This window comes from Galeopterus variegatus, unplaced genomic scaffold (genome assembly GCF_000696425.1).
Source record: "Galeopterus variegatus unplaced genomic scaffold, G_variegatus-3.0.2 Scaffold15106, whole genome shotgun sequence".
In the NCBI taxonomy this organism is placed as follows: Eukaryota; Metazoa; Chordata; class Mammalia; order Dermoptera; family Cynocephalidae; genus Galeopterus; species Galeopterus variegatus.
This window is the reverse complement of record NW_007741217.1, coordinates 10972-19022: the sequence shown is the minus strand read 5'-3', so window position 1 is coordinate 19022 and position 8051 is coordinate 10972. Positions and strand designations below refer to the sequence as shown.

General features: G+C 38.2%; 1 long non-coding RNA gene across 2 annotated transcripts in view; it reads right to left on the bottom strand.

Moving 5' to 3' along the window:
* LOC103582158 overlaps positions 1-8051 on the bottom strand; it is a 10699-nt gene that overhangs the window by 1855 nt on the left and 793 nt on the right. The window contains exon 1 of one of the 2 annotated variants that reach the window (XR_549730.1): positions 3197-3319. The exons of the other annotated variant lie outside the window; for it this stretch is intronic. This is a non-coding gene — a long non-coding RNA (uncharacterized LOC103582158). Of the gene's footprint in view, positions 1-3196; positions 3320-8051 lie in introns of those variants that run through there. 2 annotated transcript variants of the gene reach the window in all.

Genomic DNA, 8051 nt, shown 5'->3' with positions numbered 1-8051 from the left:
AGAACTGTGAGACAACACATTTCTGTTGTTTGAAGCTTTGCAGTTTGTGGCACTTTGGTATAGCAGCCCTAGGAAAGTAATACGGAACTCCATTTGCAGGTAGTTAGACCCTCCATATTCCTGTGCCGGTGCTACAAATCATAACATGGCAGGGTTAGGAGGTAGTTCAGATCTGAAATTTGATAACTCAGTAAAAATGATGCTGGTGATGATGATGATAATACAACCTCATAACTCTTATTGAGCATTTGCAAATACCGCTGTGCTAAGGGATTTTACATGAACTACCTGTATTAGGGATCTCTAGAGAAACAGACCAATAGGATGAATGTATATTATATATGTACAATATACATTACGTATATAATATATGATGTAAACAAAATATATTGTGTGCAAGTGTACTTCAACAAGATCAGGGAAAGATAGCACTGAAAGATAATACAAATCTTTCTGTGAACTTGTTGACATACCCTGGTATGGTATATGTATTACAGTATATGAATCAGTCAATCCTCACAATCCGATGAGTTAGGTTCTATCATTAGCCCTATTTTGTACATGAGGAAACAAAGGCCAAAGGTTTAAGTAGCTTGCTTGAGGACACCCAGCTCTAAAGCATGCAAGCCAGGATTCAAGCCTGCAAAATCTGGCGTCAGAGCTCATGCTCTTCGCCCAGTATGGTGTGTGATCCATCAAAGGTGCTGGGTTGCCCGTGGTCTTTTTCTGAACATCTGGAGTGGGGCCCAGCAGTCTGCATTTTTAACCAAGTGGTTGTATACGGTGCTTGCAAAGCAGGGAATTACAGGATAAACTCATTCTTAAGTGGTGTGTTAAAAATGACCTTCTCAAACAATGGGCTAAAGGGTTTTTAGATGAAATAACCTCTAAATTAAAGCAAAGGATCCAATTGTTAATCTGAAAAACAATGTAGTAAATACATTTCAGAAAGTCTGAAGGGTGCGCAGAAGGTCTGGAAAACATGTGGAAAATAGAGTACCTTTTTCAAATTAAAAACAGTCCCATTGCTTTACATTTACAGATATTACACCTGAAAACATACTCAGACTATTCTCTGAAGAAGTAACTAACATATCGTTTAAAAGCTTACCCTGTTAGTCCCAGTTTGCAGACACCTTGTATTTCATGTGCTCTCAGTCCACACCCTTCAAGAAATGTTGCATTGATTTTCATTCCCTTATGGCCCAGTCTACTAGTGGAGCCCCTGGAGTGAGCTTGCCCACACCTACGCCTGTTGATACAGAGGATGGGGGTGAACCCCAAAGGAGAGACCCTCGAACAAGATAAAACGTGATCGACTGTGCTGCAAAGTAGAATCGAGAGTATCTCGATTACTCTTTATGTAGGAGGAGATTTAATTACTCCCTTACCCAGATTTCATTTTTCCCTGACCCCTCACCCAGCTCCACGTTTTCTTATCACCTTCTAAGATACTCTAAACGCTATAGCTACATACTTGTTTTTTCTTTCTATTTAGCAAACTCCACAAGGCAGAGATCTTGGTCTTTTTGGTTTGCTCATGTATAATAAATGTCCAGAACAAGCCTGCCACATAGTAAGTACTCAATAAGTATGTGTTGAATGAATAAACAGACAGCCAGTTTGTGTATTCCAAGTAGCACAAACCCAGGGAGGAGGCACATTTATTGGGAAGGTAGCAAAGTCTTTCCCTCACTTGCACAGGCCCCTTCCAAAGAATCCTACTTTGGATTTTCTATTTTGTATTCATAAAGATGGTCTGCCAATTGTACATGCTTCCAGTTCACGAAACCTGGGTAGGTTGGCAGTTTCTCATAAAATCAAACATAGAACTACCATATGACCTAGCAATTACACTCCTAGCTATGTAGCTAAAAGCATTGGAAGCAAGGACTCAAACAAATATTTGTACACCACTGTTCACAGCATCATTATTCACAGTCACCAAAAGGTGGAAACAAACCTAGTGCCCATCAGTAGATGAATGGATAAATAAAATATGTTATATGCACACAATGGAATACTATTCATCCATAAAAAGGGATACTTCATACATGCCATAACTTGGATAAACCTTAGAACCACGCCTTCTGAAATATGCTAGATGCACAACGGAAAATATCGTATGATTGCACTTCCATGAGGAACCTAGAACAGGCAAATTCATAGAGAGCAAAAGTAGACTAGAGGATACCAGGGCCTAGGGAGAAGGGAGAATGACTGTTTGATGGTTACAGCGCTTTTGTTAGGGATGGTGAAAAAGTCCTGGGTATAGACAGTAGTGATGGTTACACAACATTGTGAATGTTCTTAATGCTAATGAATGGTACCCTTATGAATGACTAAAATGATAAATATCGGTCTGTATATTTTGCCACAATAAAAAAGGACAAGAGAGATAATGAATTCAAGTTTTAATTCTTCCTTTTTTGAGCCTCAGTTTTATCAAAACCAGCAAAAACTGTTTATTATTTGTAATCATCTATCCTCTGACTTTAGTGCAGAATGAGTACCCAATAGGAGACATGAATACTGCTGCTATTTCATCAGCATAGGATTATTGTGAAGATTAACTAAATTAATACATGTGAAAGTACTTTTTAAATGGCAAACTGCTATACAAATACAAGTGCTAAGAATGATTAGGTGTTACTGTTCCAAAGGCCATGAAATTGGTCAGGAGGGTAATTCTTTCCCACTGATATGCCACATGGGGCCAGCAGAATACATAGGTTTCCTTCTTATATGAAATATATTAGGAGAAGAAAGCATAAAACTTAGAGGACAAGTGCTTTTTATTTACCATGATGCTTACACATGCTCAGGCAACTGCTTAAAATAAGTGCTAAAGACATACAAGGTATTCTTTTCTTTCCTTGCAGGCCACTACTAGTCTTACTAAATCTACTTCATTTTCAAAATAATGAAGGTGGACGCTTATAAAATTTCTTAAGCACACCCACAGCCTACTGCCAAACATTATAGCTCAATTCATGTCTCCATTCTCATTTAAGTCAGCAATTAAATTATTTAATTAAGGAAATCATTTGGTTCCCTTATTAAAATTATTACCCATGAAAGAAGTCTGGGCTTAACATTAGCACAAGATGATAACGTCTGAAATATTGCTGAATTACCATGGATATTTTTAGGATTAGAAGGAAGAAAGTTCTTTTCAATGAAGAGTTCTGTTTACCTCTGGCTTATAATAGTGTTGAGTATATGTTAAATGAATTATCAGTCCGAGGTCTGCATTTTGTTCTCGGATTTTGTTAAAACGATCCAAAGGGGAAAAACGTTCTCTTGGAGCAAGTTTCTCTTCAAAACTCTGTCAAAGAGAACGAAATAAGAAAGAGCAAATGTGTGTTTAAAATCCTATGTTATATTATACATTTATTCAAGCCCTGTGATGCTAACATACAATGGGTTTCGAAGGAAAGTTTCTACTCTTCTGGAATGAAGAAGCTATATTACAATCCTTTCATCCAGTAAGACCAGAAGGAAGAAAATAAGCCCAATTCTACAAATTTATTTCTATGCTTACTTATTTCCTGTTGGTCTCTTAACCAGACTGTAAATTCCCAGAGGGCAAGAATCACACTGACTTTGTTCACCACTGTACCTCCAGGTCCAAGTGGACTGCCCATCATATCTAGTGCTTATAAATATTTCTTAAATGTCTACATGAATGGAGGATGGCTTCTATTGCTAAATACTCTTTCGTATATGTGGCTCATTTCTGGACTTTGTACTCTGTTCTATTGATCTCTCTGGCTATTCGAGGGCCAGCAACATAACTTTTTTTTTAAAAATTAATATTCTTTAGTGTTTAGAGCAGTGTTAGGTTCACAGCAAAACTCAGCCCAAGGACAGACTGTACTTTTCCTCCAGGACCATGAACATTGCATCCCAGTGTGGTCCGTTTGTTACAATCGATGAAGCAACTCTGACACATCACTATCAACCAAAGTGCATAGTTTATATTGCGTATGGTTCACTCCGTTTTATATATTCTATGGGTTTTGACCAATACAGGTGGTCTTCAAAAAATTCATCGAAGGATTCATATTATCTTTTAATTCAACTTTTTCACCATCTTATCGAAGTATCCTCTTCTATAATGACACGTATCCACCCTTCCTTTTTGTATCACACACAGTAGTTTCACTGCCCCGAAAATCCCCTGTGCTTCAACAACACACTTTCAATATGGTTTAATATCTGGTCAGGCTAGAGGACTCCCCCCTCCACGTCCATTATTCTTTTTCAGACTTTTCCTGGCCATTTATGTTTATTTTTCTATGAGTTTTAGAACCTGCCTAACTCAGAAAATTCCTATTGAGATCATGTTCTATTTATAAATTAACTTGGGAAGACTTGTCAATTTGATGGTGAGTCTTCCACATAATATTGTAAAAGTTCTGAACAGTAAATTACTTACAACGCCATCTGTTCAGGCAGATTCTTGCATAGATATGGAGCTGATGGATCAATTATCATCTCCATCTATTTGACTAATAATTAACATTAGATAGCTAATTTAAGTCATAAACCCTTTAGGTAGGACTTCCTTGATTAACTCTGTCTGGAGTCACTTCTCCCTCCTTTGAATTCCTAAGTATTTTTCCGTAGCATTTATTTGACACTGACATCCTATTTCATCTTCTAGTGTGCTTGGGAAGTGACTGTCAAGTATTGAGGCTGTTTTTCCTTGGGTGTCTTCTGTAAGAAACACAAGAAACCAATGCCACATTGCCCTGCCACACACGGATAGTTCATCTGCCTAACTCTACTACGTGTACAGGAACTACACTGAGAGCAGTTATACATCTTCATAATCGCCTCTATAGTAATTTCAACAATCCCAATACTGAAAAAAACATGTATACAGAACTAGAAGAAGCCTTTAATTAAGACATCGGGCAGCAATGATTTGTGGCTGTGGGGAGAAAAAAAGTGAAGAGTCCCCCTGTTTTCTCTCCTCTTGCTGATGGACTTTCAGGCAAGGGTCTGAGCAGGGACCCTTCTGAAAGCGCAGGAGTCAATTTTAAGAGGCCATGGAGTAGGAACTTGAAGACTTAGGACAATAGCATAGAAGAGGAGATGTATAGGAAAATATTCACAGTAACTGCAAATGTGGGTAAGGAATCCATTCATTCAAGAAAGATTTTTTAAGTTTTGGTTATATGTCAAACACTATGCTTGCTGTTGTTGGATGCAGATGTAAATGAGAACCACGTGTTTCTCTCTCTAAAACGACTAATTCTGAAGTCTAGAGATGGAGAAAAGTTGACACAGCAGGTGAAAAAAGGAAGCCTGATCTATGGATCACAAACTAAATAAATTCCCAAGAGGCTCAACATGGGTTTTTCCTGATACTGATCCATGCTATGTTGGGCAATTTTAACAAGATGTGGAATCTAGAAGACAATATTTGTCTTCATCTTCTCTTCTCACTTTAGTTATGTATTTCAAATGCTTTCCCAACCTATTCCTTTCCTAGTTCAAACAAAAACACAGCCTTCAGAGTTTCCATGTTCAAATCATTCCATGTTCAAATCGATCTTGCTGATGCAGAACAATTTTGTGGTTGTGACAAAAGGAGGGAAGGGGTCCTACTGGCATTTAGTAGGTGAGGGTCATAGATGCTAGACAGCTTGCCAAATTCAGAACGGTCCCACAAATGTGTCCCACATACAGAATGACTTTTTGACTGTCCTACTCAACATTAACAGGAGTTAAGAAAAACTTCATATTTATGTCAGCCTTGAACCTAACTCCATTTCACAAATAAACGCAAAGGAGTTTCTGCACAATTTTAACGTGCATAGAATTTTCCAGGATAGTAATCACCTAGTCAACCAAGTGAAGACTGTACTTTGCTTTGTTTGCAAGTCTACTGAAAGTTGTTCACTACTATGAAAACCCCTAGTACTAAGTCAATATAACCCACCCAGAGCAGTCTGCATTTGTAGTTGTTGCACTCATGGTGCAAGTAACTATTTCTTCATGTCTTCTAGTGCAGTCGTGTTCAAACATTTACATGTTGAAATACTATTATTTTGTTACAAATTACTTTTTAAAAATTTATTTTTTATATTCTAGTGAGGGGGTTACACTGACTTTTTTCTTTCAATTTATGTGTGGAAGTAGATTATATTCTATCTATGAATTTCATTTCAGTAAGGAGGCATTACAAAGTATCGGCTATAAAAAGGGAAAATGGAGGGTGAGAGGGTTGAGAACCAGTGTTCCACATGGCTACTTCAGATTTCTGAAAGAATACTGAATTAACTTTTGCTTATCTTTTGCAAAGGAACTTTGAAAGCAATGAACTGAATCCCAGGCATCCGCTGTCCAACTGGAAGACAGTCTTTCCACCTATTAGATATATTTTTTATTAGCCAAAGTGTATGATAGCCTTGTCTCCCTGCAGAGAATGAAGAATCCTTGAGAATGGGAATCACAGCCCACACAGCATGTCCCCTCTTCTCTCTGTTTTGCATTTTGCCACTCCACTTATTCAATCCCACCTGGTAACAACCTAGACTTTCCTTCTTCCTGTTTCTCCATCTTGAAATCAGATACAAAGCAACAAAACAGTGCAAGATTCCCCCAACAAAACAGTGCAATATTTAAAACCAGAGATGGCCAGAACTTCTGCATCCTGACAAAACTTGGCCCAGTACCAAATGCTAAGGAAGCATTACTTATACATTGACTGAAAGAGTTCAAATTCAATTCTTTCACTTCACAGTTTATTTTTGGTCTCCACACAACGGATGCCATCAAATTCAACCAGTAGGAAAGTCCGAGTTTATATTTTAAGAGAAAACTTGATAGAAAGGGCCTGTGAACTCCAGGTGTCACAGTGAAAAGTAATAGAGTTAACTTCTGTGGGATGAGTTTTTTTGTTTTTTCTTTTCTTTGTTTGTGTTGTGACCGGTAAGGGGTTCGGAACCCTTGGCTTGGTGTCACCCGCACTGCGCTCAGCCAGTGAGTGCACGGGTCATCCCTATACAGGATCTGAACCTGTGGCCTCGGTGCTCCCAGCGCCACACTCTCCCAAGTGATCTATGGGTTCTGCCCTGTGGGATGAGTTTTAATTAACTAGGGTTAATACAGTACATCTGCAGCACTGGAAGTGAGGACAAGAGTGGAAAGAGATGGGGCTGGAAAAGCAGACAGGATCCCAGACCATACAGAACCTAATATTACAGACCACGATAAGGAGTTTGTTTCTATTCTTAAAACAATGTTGTTGAGCAATGTTTATGAGCAATATTCCAATTACAATTCAATTTCAGTTCTTAACAATTACGTATTAAAAAAATGTCCTGTGTGAAGAATGGATTGAAAGGAGACAAGTAGATGAATGGACATAATTAGGACCCAACTGCAATAGGTCAGGCAAAACGTCGTATAACTTCGTATAATGTATGCTATACGAAGTTATTACGCATACAATATATATTACATATATAATATATGATATAAACAAAATATATTGTGTGCAAGTGTACTTCAACAAGATCAGGGAAAAATAGCACTGAAAGATAATACAAATCTTTCTGTGAACTTGTTGACATACCCTGGTATGGTATATGTATTACAGTATATGAATCAGTCAATCCTCACAATCCGATGAGTTAGGTACTATCATTAGCTCTATTTTGTACACGAGGAAACAAAGGCCAAAGGTTTAAGTAGCTTGCCTGAGGCCACCCAGCTCTAAAGCATGCAAGCCAAGATCCAAGCCAGCAAAATCTGGCATGACAGCTCTTGATCCTGGCCCAGTATGGTGTGAGGTCCATCAAAGGTGTTGGGTTGCCCTTGGTCTTTTTCTCAACATCTGGAGTGGGACCCAGCAGTCCGAATTTTTAACCAGGTGGTTCTATAGGGTGCTTGAAAAGCAGGGAATTACAGGATAAACTCATTCTTAAGTGGTGTGCTAAAAATGACCTTCTCAAACAATGGGCTAAAAGGGTTTTGAGATGAAATAACCTCTCAATTAAAGCAAAGGGTCCAATTGTTAATCTGAAAAACAACGT